Genomic DNA, 13,479 nt, shown 5'->3' on the forward strand with positions numbered 1-13,479 from the left:
AGGCACTCCACACCACTGGAGTCAAGCTAGCCGGGCTGATGAGAGGTGTTACCTCGAAACCGGTCTGGTCCTCGGATGCTTGATTCTGTTCTGGGAAGGACATGGCTTTTGTAGTTCGGACTGGACTGTTCCCATGGGGCACAGGGTCAGAGCTGATTTGCATATCGCCATTGTCTAACACAGGGTGGTGTGGAGTGCAAAAAAACGATGGATTTGGGCCCAGATCTTTGGACTGGGGTGAATGTGTGACATTGATCCACATTCTGTCCATCACCTGTTTTGTTTGCAAGTTATATATCTGTAGCCAGCTGTAAAGTGGAAGAAACTTCTAAAGTCCCGCTTCCTACAGATGGTGTTCGAATTTTCTCCCACCCTGCCTGACCCCAATCTGGGTGAGGGCAAAAAAGGCTAGTGTGAAGTTCATTTTGCATATGCTGAGATAGCTACTTTAAAGTACAAATGGGGCTGTGCAGTGTTCTGCCCCCCCCCGTGTGCCAGGATGACCCATCCTACTATCCACCCCCAAAGTTCCCCTATTGTGTAGCTGTCTGGGGGGAATACACAAAGGCCATCTGCCAACTACACCCAGTCATGTGACCCAGGAAACCGGCTGCTGGGACCAAATAGTTGGGACGGGAAAATGCCTGCTTTTTAAAAGCAGCATTTTCAGATTTATGACTTAAAATCTGACATTTCCACTAAAGAGGATTTTAAATTGCAATTTCTTAGATACCAAACCTGACATTTCCTCCTGCTTTGAAAACAAAAGTTATCAATTATTAAATTTAGTAAGGTCATCCAATGTTATCCTATCGGAAGAGGGGGCCTCAGAGTAGAGAAAAACAGATTTGTGAATTTTTCACTACTAGGATATGTAAAAGTACATGTCCAAATTTTCAAATACCAGGCACCCTGTCCAATGAGCTGTTTATCGCCTACACTAGGGGTGACTTATATGTATTAAAAGGGGTGTTTTGGGTTCTGCACAAGTTTTTTATTTCCACGTCGAATTGGCAGTTTATTATTGCATACAGGCTGCAATGTCAGGTAGAGACCTGTTTAAAGGGGCTGCTTAAGAGGGTAACAGACACAATAAGTGCTGCAGGCCCAATAGTGGCCTGGGTATATGGCATTGTATTGTATTGTATTTATTATTTGTAATGCGCAACTGTCACCCTACGGGTATCCTGGCGCCTGGCATACCCCTTTACTAGGGAGTTATAAGTAAACTAATTATGCCAATCGGGTGTAAGCCAATTTGACCAGGTTTTAGGAAGTGAGCACAAGCAGTTTAGTGCTGGTTAGCAGTGGTAAAGTGCACAGAGTTCTAAGGTCAACAAAAAGAATTCAGCAAAACTGGAGGGGAGAAGGCAACATATTTGGGGGAAGACCACCAAAGGCTGACCGGTCTAACAATTGGTCGAAAACATTTACTTTTCTTTCTCTCTTTTATCAAGTTACTGAGGAAACCCCTTTAGTGTAGAAAATATTTTTGCACTGCTCCCTTGGATTCCCATGTCCTGTATCTTCTATTATTCGTTATTAGTTTTTGGATGGAAAATAATGGGACGTGCCCTTATCAATTAGAGGTTGGTGCCCAAACTTTTTCCTGAAATCCTAAAAGGTCTGCAGGATTCAGGAATCTGAAGAAATATCCTGCCATTTAGCTAGGCGCTCTGTAACTGTGCCCCTAGTTTTACAAATGAAGATCACCCTTTTAAACTGTCCCCTTCTAGACCTTGATATGGAGATGAAGAAGACATTGGGGTTCGGATTTACTAAGATTTAACATTGAGTTGCATCACTGTTGTGGCGCTGCACCAATGGTTTAGATAATACAAAGAAATGCAAGACACCGCCTAGCCCTGGTTGGAATTGGGTAGTCATTACGTGGGTGGATCATGAATGCCCTTGTGCATCCAGCAATGTATTTTGACACAAACCCAGGTTTACATAATTTGTAAACCTGTGTTTTTATCAAAATGGTGTGCCTACCCAACCAAGGCATAACAAGAAAAAATATATTTCTTTCTGCTCGTGTTTTCTTTCTATGTGCTGCATGCTGAAGTACACATGAAAAGAGGAATAAGACTTAGAGGACTATTTTTGTGCACAAAAACAGGCGTCTATAATGCAGGCACACTTGTGCCATAGGGCTAGGCAGCTAACAGTGCACCAACACTAGGAGAGAGCGGAACCATGGACATCTTTGTATACGCAATTCAGCTGTCTCTTCTGCACGCAATGCAGCTCTTCAACTTCCCTTGTTGTGCTGCGTTGCATGAAATGTTAATAAATATGACTCTAAATCTTCTGTGGTCCTGCCGACCCATCTTCCAAAATACTGTCCCCTTTGGGGATTTTGGATTTCTCTTCAGGCATAAGTGCACTCTTATTATGTCCCGCCCAGCTGTAAGCCTTAAACACAGACACTTTTTTCAATGCTGACTGCTTTCTCCAGGGTAGTAAAGGTCTGGAAATATGTTCATGAATGACAGACATAGGGGTTGCCAAACAGGATCTCAGCCGCCTCTGGTGCTATCTCCAAGTAGGATAGTTTCCCTAATTTTAGATCGCTCCCCAACAGAATGGACAGTCTGTACTTGGTGGAAATTGAGCAGTTTGTGTTTCCAAGGTAGTAGATTGCCCACTGTGTCCAACCAGAGAGCATTTTGGGATCCACAGGTTCTCCAGAATTCTTGGTTGATTCAACTATCTCCATAGGTAGGTCCAACAGTTTGTCCTGGCATGCACACCAGAACTTGCCCTTCGTATACTTCCCCCAAGAACGTTGCCCTCTTGATATGCAGTTAGATAATGACTGCCTATTTACCCTCAATAGAGGGCAAAGGGCAATCTGCCTGCAGGTGGCTCTTGACCTCCTTGTCAACAGACCATCTGAAATCTGGTCTGCACAATCTAGGCCGCTTTGGTGGCAGGTTTCCAGCTCCTAAATTAAACAGAAAAAGCCAGTCATTTGCCTCTCTTACACCTTTGATATGATCTGAGACCTCAAATGTATCTGCATTATCATCAACAGTCTCCAGGTCAGAGAGTCTACTCTGCCCATCGTTTTAGTTTTAGGGAGAAGTGAGGAATGCCAAGGGGTCCTGCTGCTGCTGCTTCCAGAAATGCCTATGAGGTGAGCAGAACCCCCTTGTGAACCTTGGGGGGGGGGGGCTTCCATTACTAGCTTATGTTGTCTCCACTGATACTTTTATGGTCACCTCCAGCATAAATGTTAAAACTGGGACCATGCAGTAGGACTTGTGCTGCTCTTTCATGATTTTTAGGCCACGTTCATGAATGGATTTATGGCGGCTAATTTCCTCAAACTAGCAGTCTTTCCAGTCCAGAATTGCAGACATAACAGCACACATGCCAACAGACCAGATGCACGCCCGTTTTTTTCAACAAAAAAGTCAAAAATGTCTTTATTTTACTTTTCTCCTGTCTAACATTGTCTCTGCTTTATAATAAGTCAGTGGGGAAATTACACCTCCCCGATTTCTGTTTTAAAATCTTCATCATCCCAAATTTGAAAGTAGCAGCTACACCTTAAATCACTTACAGGCAGTGCTTTAAATGGGCCGGTACTCACCGGTACTGAGTACCGGCACTTCCAAATTTCCGAGTCGTCAGTACCGGCACTTTTTTTTCAGTCAGGGAGAGTACCGGTACCCTGGTTGATGGCATTGGAGGCTAAGGTTTGGTATCGCCTCCAATGCGGGACAAATGCCGCTCTGCGATGGATCTCTCAGTCGCACGGAGCCCCTGAAAGAGACTTTTACAGAGACGCTGTTAACTCTCAGTAGTGCTCTTTAGAATTCTCCACACTGTAGGGGTTGGGGAGGCCTTGCTTAATGCCGTGATTCACAGGACAGGGTCAAGGCAGACCTTGCACTGTTGATTAGGTGTTAAACAACCATTATATAGGAAAGTGTTTTAGCACCCACACCCCCTCCCCTCTGCCCCCTGTTAGGTGTGTGAAATAGCCTGGCCTCGGGCTGATGGTGAGTAATCCGGTCCATCTTTCCCAAAGCCGGTTTTCTTCGGTTTGTTTTTTCCAGCACAGGAGCTGCTTTCCTTTGTGTGGCTGCATTTACATGTCAACAGCGACGGATCCATGGGTGTGAATGTAGCCCTGCAGGGAACGCTGCAACACTCGAGAAATGAGCTCAGGTGACAACCCGAGATAACATAGAAGGAAGGGGGAGGGAGGATTGTAAAAAAAAGTGAGGTGACAGCTTAAGTTAGAATTGCCACTTTTTTCATATAATGCCAGATATTCGTTTAGTTTTGAAATGGGTGCTTAGGAATTGTATTTTAATACACATTCAAATCTGCTGTATTTCTTGAAGGAATTGGTTTAGTTATTGATGAACCGCATGCCTCAAAATCAGTTTGGAACGCTCACCCTGCAGAATTTACAGGGCGTGGGGGAGCGTGCACACAGTCTCTCTCTCTCTCTTCCTCTCTCTCGCTCTCTCTCTCTCTCTCTCTCTCTCTCTCTCTCTCTCTTTCTTTCTTTCTTTCTCTCTCTTTCCTTCTCTCTCTCTTCTCTCCTCTCTCTCTCCTCTCTCTCTCTCTCTCTCTCTCTCTCTCTCTCTCTCTCTCTCTCTCTCTCTCTCTCCTTCTCCCTCTCCTTCTCCTTCTCCCTCTCTCTCTCTCTCCTCTCTCTCTCTCCTCTCTCTCTCACCTCTCTCTCTCTCTTTCTCGCTTTCATTCTCTCTCTCTCCTTCTCTTTCTCTCTCTCCTCTCTCTCTCTCTCTCTCTCTCTCTCTCTCTCTCTCTCCTTCTCCCCCTCTCTCTCTCTCTCTCCTTCTCCCTCTCTCTCTCTCTCCTCTCTCTCCTCCTCTCTCTCTTTCCTTCTCTCTCTCTCCTTCTCTCTCTCTCTCCTCTGTCTCTCTCCTCTCTCTTTCCTTCTCTCTCTCCTTCTCTCTCACCTTCTCTCTCTCCTTCTCTCTCTCCTTCTCTCTCTCTCTCTCGCGCTCTCTTTTGCTTTCCTTCTCTCTCTTTCTCTCACCTTCTCCTTCTCTCTCTCTCCTGCTCTCTCTCCTCCTCTCTCTCCTTCTCACTCTCTCTCCTCTCTCCTCTTTCCTCTCTCTCCTCTCTCTCTCTCTCCTTCTCTCTCTCCTTCTCCCTCTCCTTCTCCCTCTCTCTCTCTCCTTCTCTCTCTCTCCTCTCTTTCTCTTTCGCTTTCATTCTCTCTCTCTCTCCTTCCCTCTCTCTCTCTCTCCTCTCTCTCTCTCCTTCTCTCTCTCTCTTTCCTTCTCTCTCTCTCTCTCTCTCCTTCTCTCTCTCTCCTTCTCTCTCTCCTCGCTCTCCTTCTCTCTCTCCTTCTCTCTCTCTCTCTCTCTCTCTCTCTCTCTCTCTCTCTCTCTCTTTCTCTCTCTCGCTCTTTCTCTCTCTCGCGCTCTCTTGCTTTCCTTCTCTCTCTCTCTCTTTCTCTCACCTCCTCTCTCTCTCCTGCTCTCTCTCTCTCCTTCTCACTCTCTCTCCTTCTCTCTCTCTCTCCTTCTCTCTCTCTCTCTCTCTCCCTCTCCTTCTCTCTCTCTCTCCTTCTCTCTCTCTCTCTCCTTCTCTCTCTCTCCTTCTCTCTCTCTCCTTCTCTCTCTCTCCTTCTCTCTCTCTCCTTCTCTCACCTTCGCTCTCTCACCTTCGCTCTCTCTCACCTTCTCTCTCTCTCTTTCTCCCTTCTTCTCCTCTCTCTCTCTCTCTCCTTCTCTGTCTCTCTCCTCTCTCTCTCCTTCTCTCTCTCTCTCTCTTTCTCTCTCTCGCTCTTTCTCTCTATCTCTCTCGCTCTCTTTTGCTTTCCTTCTCTCTTTCTCACCTTCTCCTTCTCTCTCTCTCCTTCTCTCTCTCTCTCTCTCAATGCCTTCTCTCTCCTTCTCACTCTCTCTCCTTCTCTCTCTCTCTCCTTCTCTCTCTCTCCCTCTCTCTCTCCCTCTCCCTCTTTCTCTCCCTCTCTCTCTCTCTCCTTCTCTCCTTCTCCTCTCTCCTTCTCTCTCTCCATCTCTCTCTCTCCTTCTCTCTCTCTCCTTCTCCTCTCTCTCTCTCCTCTCTCCTTGGAAATCGTTTTGTACTGCTTTTATTTACTGGAAAAAATATTTACAAATTACAGGCCTCAACATTAAGATTGCTCTATCAACACAAACAATGAAATACAGGACAACAAATTACAGGCCAGGTGGCAAATTTAGGGTATGGGTACATCTTGGAGGGGAGAAGAGGAGGCAAGTGGGGGAAAAACAGTGACAAAATGTAAGAGACTTGTGGAGAAAGTAAGTGATAGGTGGCAGTAAGAGGGGCAGATCCAGGGAGAGAAGGTTAGAGGCTGGGTAGAAATGAGAGGTTAATCGTGAAAGGAGAGTAGAACCAGAAGGAGATAGGAAGAGCCTGGCCTTAGGGCAAAGGGATGAAGCAGTCCTTTAAATGGGCCGCTACTCTTAGGTACTGAGTACTGGCACTTCTTATTTTTATCACTGTCAATGCCGACCCTTCGCCATTTTGTAGGAGAGTACCGGTACTTATAAAAGGTGCTCATTGGCTGCTAGTGCTGGTAAGCACTAGGATGTCAAAGAAGAAGCTGTCTCTGACAGCCAAAGCGCTTCTGTAGTCCTTAGCTCAGCCGCTTTTCTGTACCTCTGCTTATTTCTTTGTGTGTATGCACACTTGAGGACATATAGCATTGTCTCAAACAACAACAAATAACGGTATGACATTAAGAAGTTGCAAATATTACAAAACAAGGACATTTTTAACATATTATCCTGTTTGCCTTTCACTTTGTGTAATGATTTAAACTGTTTTGTTAACATAAATGCATTTCTGTTGTGTTTTGACATGTGCTGCAACCTGTATAGAAGTCAATGTGTATCATCATATCTTGACCCTAGCCACGCCCATTGCCCCGCCCACTTGCCACACCTCTAGGTCATTTAAATGAGTACCTGCACTTATTTTTTCCCATTTAAAGCACTGCTTACAGGGTTGCTACACCTAAATACCTAACTGCTGCCATCTGAGCTGGACCACAACCTAGTGGTCCCCAGCGGTCCAGTATTGATTTTGAAGTGTTGAGCTCTCCAGCTGCCCAAAAAATGGCTGGGCACGCACTGTCCTGGAGAAAAGAGGGACGGGGACAGCCCCCACGCGCTCAGGTGACCATATCCGGCGCACAGAAGGGATTCTACTTTCGGACGCACCCGTCGAAATACTTGTATCGCTTTTTGGAACCGTAGATCCACGTGCATGTACCAGGCCGTGTTTCTATCCTTTAAACCCTCTAACAAATGAATCGCTTTACTCATATATTATCGTTTTTCTACGAGACCATTGGATACCTCCTTTGCGGTCTCCACATACCGACAAGACGGTGTTTACCCGGTTCAGGGCCCTGTCAGGTTGGAATTATTACAGACAGAGCGACCTTTTCACCCTATACTCTCCTTGTACATCCCTGAAGAGTCGCAGGCAGACTTTGCCACACGCAACGAAACACGTATCGGCTGTTTTTTTTCCGTGTCTGAACATTAAAGGACACTTCACACCAGCGCCTGAATCGTCTAAATATATAATTGTTATCGTGTGTTTTGCAAGCCTTTGTCTCCTTAAATGCTTCACATGACAATACTGCCATTACTGTCTAACTGATTTTAGAGTGTGCATGGGTATTGTGTTTTTGTGATTATCTAGTGCTAACACCTGTTATTACTTCTTTTTGGGGGTTACAGGGCTTATCCTCTCACCCATTTGCACCTCAACTCTACAGAGAATCATCACTCTTGATATAGTAGCGTTATTCCTTAGCTGTGCGCCCTCTTCTAGAAAAGAACCCTTGCTCTGACCCACATCCCCACGCGCTCATGATTGGTCCTTTGAATGCAGGGACAGTCTTCTTCCTCTGCACAAGGTGTCTACCTTCACGGCAGAGTCAAGAGTTGGAGCCGGGATGCTGTGTGTCTGCTAGAGGTCTCACTTATCCCATACATGCCAACATTTTAGAACAAGAAAGTGGAAGATTTTGAAAAAAAATCATGGGAAGGTATTTTCCCTATTGAAGCACAAGAAATTTTAGTGGAGAGACAGCTAAAATAAAGCAATTTTTTGCTTTAAAAAATCGTGTCTCCCCCTGCTTAAATGGGCTCTGATGGTTAACGTCCTGTTTGTGGAGCTTTTTCATGTGCATTCCCCACCTCCTAAACGAGCTGCTAAATTTTACATCCACCTGGCAAGCTGATTAATAAAAGGAAGCAAATCATTCCCAAAACAGGACAGTATACTGTTCCTCAAACCAGACATCCGCCATTTAGCGTGTTTCAAAACTGAGACAGGCGGGAATAGTTATCCAGCAGCTACAAGCCCCAAAGAAAGAGGATGACGGCCAGCTTATTGAAGTGTTTGTACTGTAATATTTACAAAGCTCTTCACTTACTACCCCAATGTGGGGTGCTGACGTGTTTGCCTGCATGGGTAGCACGCTACATAAAGTTGGGTGTGGGGTTGGTTGGAAGAGTTGTTTTTGTTTTGATCATATGAGTGAAGTGTTCCATGTTGTGAAATGGGAAGCAGCCCTTTGGATTTCCAGTTGACAAGGCCAGAGGTGGATGGTGGTGACTGTCCCCTGCGACAATCACACGCTCATCTCGTATTCTACATACGTAGAATAGATATTCATCTTTGTGTTTCGGGTAGAAATAGTCCACCACTGAGCTCAGTTTGAACTGGCATGGAACCAACCCCCACAATGTTCTGCACCAAAACTAAATCTGCCGCTAGCGTGATTGTGCCAACACTAAAGGGTGATAAAGACAGTCCTTGATGAATTTAGCTCATATCTGGCCTTTGTGACTAATATCCGCCACTGATATGTACTGGTGCGATTCAGATTTAATCTTATCCCTTGCATGTTGAGTTTCCCTGTGGGAGTTTATTCAATCAATGAATTGCTAGTTTGTCCCTGTGACGGTATATCCCCTCAGTCCGATCTCCCCTGTATATTTGTTTGGAAATTCTATATTTGTGAACACAAAAAGTACATCCGTCCCTTATTCCAGAAATATAACTTTGCACAATGTCGACCAGCTCTGTTTTTCTCCAAACGCTTCCTGATCCCTATGTATGCTTTTCTCTTGCATCTTATTTATGTCTGGATTTAGTAAATTGGAGATTGATTGGCTCATAGTCTGCACTTTAACTGATGTTGGTTCTGTTTTGTATATTATTTTATATTCTGAATGAATTTAGTAGGTTTTAACAATGTGCTTTTAACCTTAGCTTTTTAGATGGTTTTCTATTTCTATTTATTCATACACGTCATGGAAACGGAATATATAGCTGAATTTGTATTTTACGATTTATTGTACTTTTATGATCTTAATGTCGAAGGTCGAATAAAGTTAATTGACTGACTGATAAAGACAGCCACATCACAACAATCTCTTACAGCATGGGCGAAAGCCTGCCAATGCCCAATGGGCTCAGAATTCTGACGAAAATACCCCTTCAAAACAGACCCCATATGTTCAGTGTATTTGTCAGAGTACTATCACCTGCGAGGGTTTCCAGCCAATACCTGCCTCGAGCACGAATGCTGGTACCTGCAGCTATTCCATGAAAGTGCGCTGAGCCCAATGTTTAGTGGATTTCTGCTTGGCTGGCATTCTGTGGCACAGTAATGTCAAGAGCCCCCCATCTCTATTTTTATTTTTTTTGTAGTTCTATATAGCGCAAACTTGACCCGAAGGAATTGGAACACTTTACATATGCACCAGTTCCCTTAAATAAGGTTACATTCATTTATTTATTAAAGGCACGGGGAGATTCAGTGATGTGCTCAGAATCACAGGATGTTGAGCTGCCAGTGAGACTTGAACCTGGCTCCCCAGTTCCAAAATCGGCCACCCTGACCATAATCAATCAATCAATCAAAGCATTTATATAGCGCAATACTCACCCGGAGGGTCTCAAGGCGCTTGGGGAGGGGGGGTCCGCTACTGCTCGAACAGCCAGGTCTTGAGCTGCTTCCTGAAGGCGAGGTGGTCTTGGGTCAGGCGGAGGTGGGTCGGGAGGGAGTTCCATTAGGAGAAGGACCTTCCTCCTGTGGTGGCTCTTCGGATGCGGGGGACGGCGGCGAGGGCGTGGCCGGTCGATCGAAGCTGGAGTGTGGGAGTGTAGAAGTTGAGGCGGCTGTTGAGGTATCTTGGGCCTTGGTTGTGTAAGGCTTTGTGTGCGTGGGTGAGGAGACGGAAGGTGATTCTCTTGTTGACCGGGAGCCAGTGCAGGTCTCTCAGGTGTCCGGAGATGTGGCTGTGTCGGGGGATGTCAAGGATGAGTCTTGCTGAGGCGTTCTGGATCCGCTGGAGTCTCTTCTGGAGTTTGGCAGTGGTTCCGGCGTAGAGGGAGTTGCCGTAGTCCAGTCGGCTGGTGACGAGGGCCTGGGTGACCGTCTTCCTGGTCTCGGTGGGAATCCACCGGAAGATCTTACGTAGCATGCGCAGGATGTTGAAGCACGACGAGGAGACAGCGTTGATTTGTCTGGTCATGGAGAGGGAGGAGTCCAGGATGAAGCCCAGGTTGCGTGTGTGGTCTGTTGGTTTGGGTGCACTGCCCAGGGCGGGGGGCCACCAGGAGTCGTCCCAGGCGGAGGGTGAGGAGCCCAGGATGAGAACTTCCGTCTTGTCTGAGTTCAGTTTCAGGCGGCTGTTCATCATCCACTTGGTTACATCTGTCATCCCTTCGTGTAGGTTGGCTCTGGCAGTGGCGGGGTCGTTGGTGAGGGAGAGGATCAGCTGGGTGTCGTCGGCGTAGGAGATGATGTTGAGGTTGTGTTGGTGTGCGATGGCCGCAAGGGGGCTCATGTAGACATTGAAGAGAGTGGGGCTGAGCGAGGAGCCTTGAGGAACGCCGCAGATGACTTCGGTGGCTTCTGATCTGAACGGGGGAGGCGGACTCTCTGTGTCCTTCCGGCGAGGAAGGAGATGATCCATTCTAGTGCCTTCTCCTGGATTCCGACGTTGCTGAGGCATTGCACTAGGGTGCGGTGGCAGACAGTGTTGAATGCCGCGGAGAGGTCCAGGAGGATGAGGGCCGCTGTTTCTCCGTTGTCGAGCAGGGCTCGGATGTCATCGGTGGCTGCGATGAGGGCGGTCTCGGTGCTGTGGTTGGCCCGGAAGCCAGACTGCGAGAGGTCGAGGGATCCGTTTGTCTCGAGAAAGGGGGCCAGCTGCTTGTTGACGGTCTTCTCAATGACTTTGGCCGGAAACGGGAGGAGCGAGATGGGGCGGTAGTTTTTGAGTTCGGTGGGGTCCGCTGATGGTTTCTTCAGTAGAGCGCTGAGTTCGGCATGCTTCCAGCTCTCCGGGAAGGTAGCGGTGTCGAAGGAGGTGTTGATGATGTCCCGCAGATGTGGTGCGATGACAGCGTCGGCCTTGTTGAAGACGTGGTGAGGGCAGGGGTCGGTTGGAGATCCGGAGTGGATGGAGTTCATCGTGCGGCTGGTGTCTCCGGTGCTGATCAGGGTCCAGGCGCGGAGGGTGGTGGTGGGGGGCGTTGGTGCGGTCGTGGGGTGCGTCGGTTGTGTGCTGAAGCTGTTGTGTATGTCTGCGATCTTGTTGTGGAAGTAGGAGGCGAGGGAGTTGCAGAGGTCTTGTGATGGGGTGATGTCGTTGTTTCCGGCGTTGGGGTTGGAGAATTCTTTAACAATGTTGAAGAGTTCCTTGCTGTTGTGTGCGTTGTTGTCCAGTCGTTCCTTGAATGCAGTTTTCTTGGTGGCGTGGATCAGTTGGTGGTGTTTTCGGGTGGCGAGCTTGAGGGTGGTCATGTTGTCTGGTGTTGGGTCTCTGCTCCAGGCTTTCTCGAGGGCTCGGCAGTTCTTCTTGGAGCTCTTGAGTTCGTCGGTGAACCATGGGGCTTTCTTGCTGCCGGGTCTGCTAGGCGGGGTCCTCAGAGGGCCGAGGTCGTCTGCGCAGTTGCTGATCCACTTCGTGAGGTTGTTGGCGGCCTGGCTGGGCTTCGCTGAGCTGCTGGGAGGGTTCTGGCTCAGGGATGCGGCGAGCTGGTCGGCTGTGATCTTGTTCCAGCTTCTGCATGCAACCTGTTGCTGGTGGTGGTGGATCGTGGACTTCCCTAGAGGTACTTATAGGCCATTTCAGCTTAGTGTTCTACTTCTTTGTAAAGTTCTAGGACACAGTGCAGCATGCTGGATGGTGCAGCAGCACCAAACAGAGAATCAGCTTTGCAGTAGATGATACCAATGTGTGAAGGGATTGTCTTATGGAATATAGTGTACAATGGAAAAGTGCTTCAGTAGAAGTCAGTGTTAAAGTATCCACATACTTGCACCTTAACAATTGCTTTGACTCTACGCAGGCATTCAAATAGCTTTATTCGATTCACACATGAACCATAAAAATAACAATACAGTTCATACAACTAAAATACAATTTGTAATGCATCAATTTAGACATTTCATATTTCAATAAATGTAGTAAATACTTAAAATCTGCATCAGTCAAAACAAACAAAGAAACTTTAGTTGATCCATTTAAGATTACATATCATAACATAACATAACAATACAAAACAATAAAACATTTATAATCAAATCAGTTTGGTCGCAATTCCTAATTTAATTCTTAATGCCAAACATGTTAAAAAGATGACTAAGTCTGGAACTTCATTTCATAAAAACTAATTAAAAATGTCCGAATTACAATTGGGGTTAATTAAACAAGGTAGTTAATTATAAATATTCAAAAGGCATGTGCATAACCGTTTTTCCTTCTCCTTAGACATGCCAATAAAAAAGTACTTTCTGAGAAGCATACAAATGGGTCCGAGAGTTTCTTTAAAAAGTATAATTCCGGGCGACATTGATTAAAATTCATTTTCTTTAAAATTGGGCGTAAAAATCTGATACGTTCATTCTTATAAAACCCACAAAAAAAGAGTATATGAAGGTCCGACTGCTCTGAGCCACAGTCACAGGGCAAGGTACCAAATCAGTATGTCTAAATCTCTTCATAGGAAAACCCAGCATGAGTGATATTAGGTGCAACCGGAATCTAAGCAAAATAAATCTGTGCTGCAAGTTTCAGTCAAATAACATCGTATTAATAAAAATACAGTATAAAATACAATTTCTTTGACTAAACTCAATTGAAAAAAACTCTGATGCGTCTGATTTGCAGGAGAAAATTAGCTACTGATAAACACATATAAGGGGTATGCATGTGCTGCAGATGTAGTAATGTGAGTTGGCATTGAGTGAAGTTGCCTTATTGCTTCAGGGTAATATTATACAAACTACAAAAGAATAACAAATGGAGGGCGCTTTGCTTGGTGATACAGTCGCAGGGACACATAGGTCCCTTACCTTTAAAATCGTATCTGCTCTACTCGACAAAGCAATGTTTTTATTGAATGCTGCTTTGACCAGGTACGTGCACCATCTCAATTTCCATGAACTTCTGGAGT

Source organism: Lissotriton vulgaris, chromosome 2_1 (genome assembly GCF_964263255.1).
Source record: "Lissotriton vulgaris chromosome 2_1, aLisVul1.2, whole genome shotgun sequence".
In the NCBI taxonomy this organism is placed as follows: Eukaryota; Metazoa; Chordata; class Amphibia; order Caudata; family Salamandridae; genus Lissotriton; species Lissotriton vulgaris.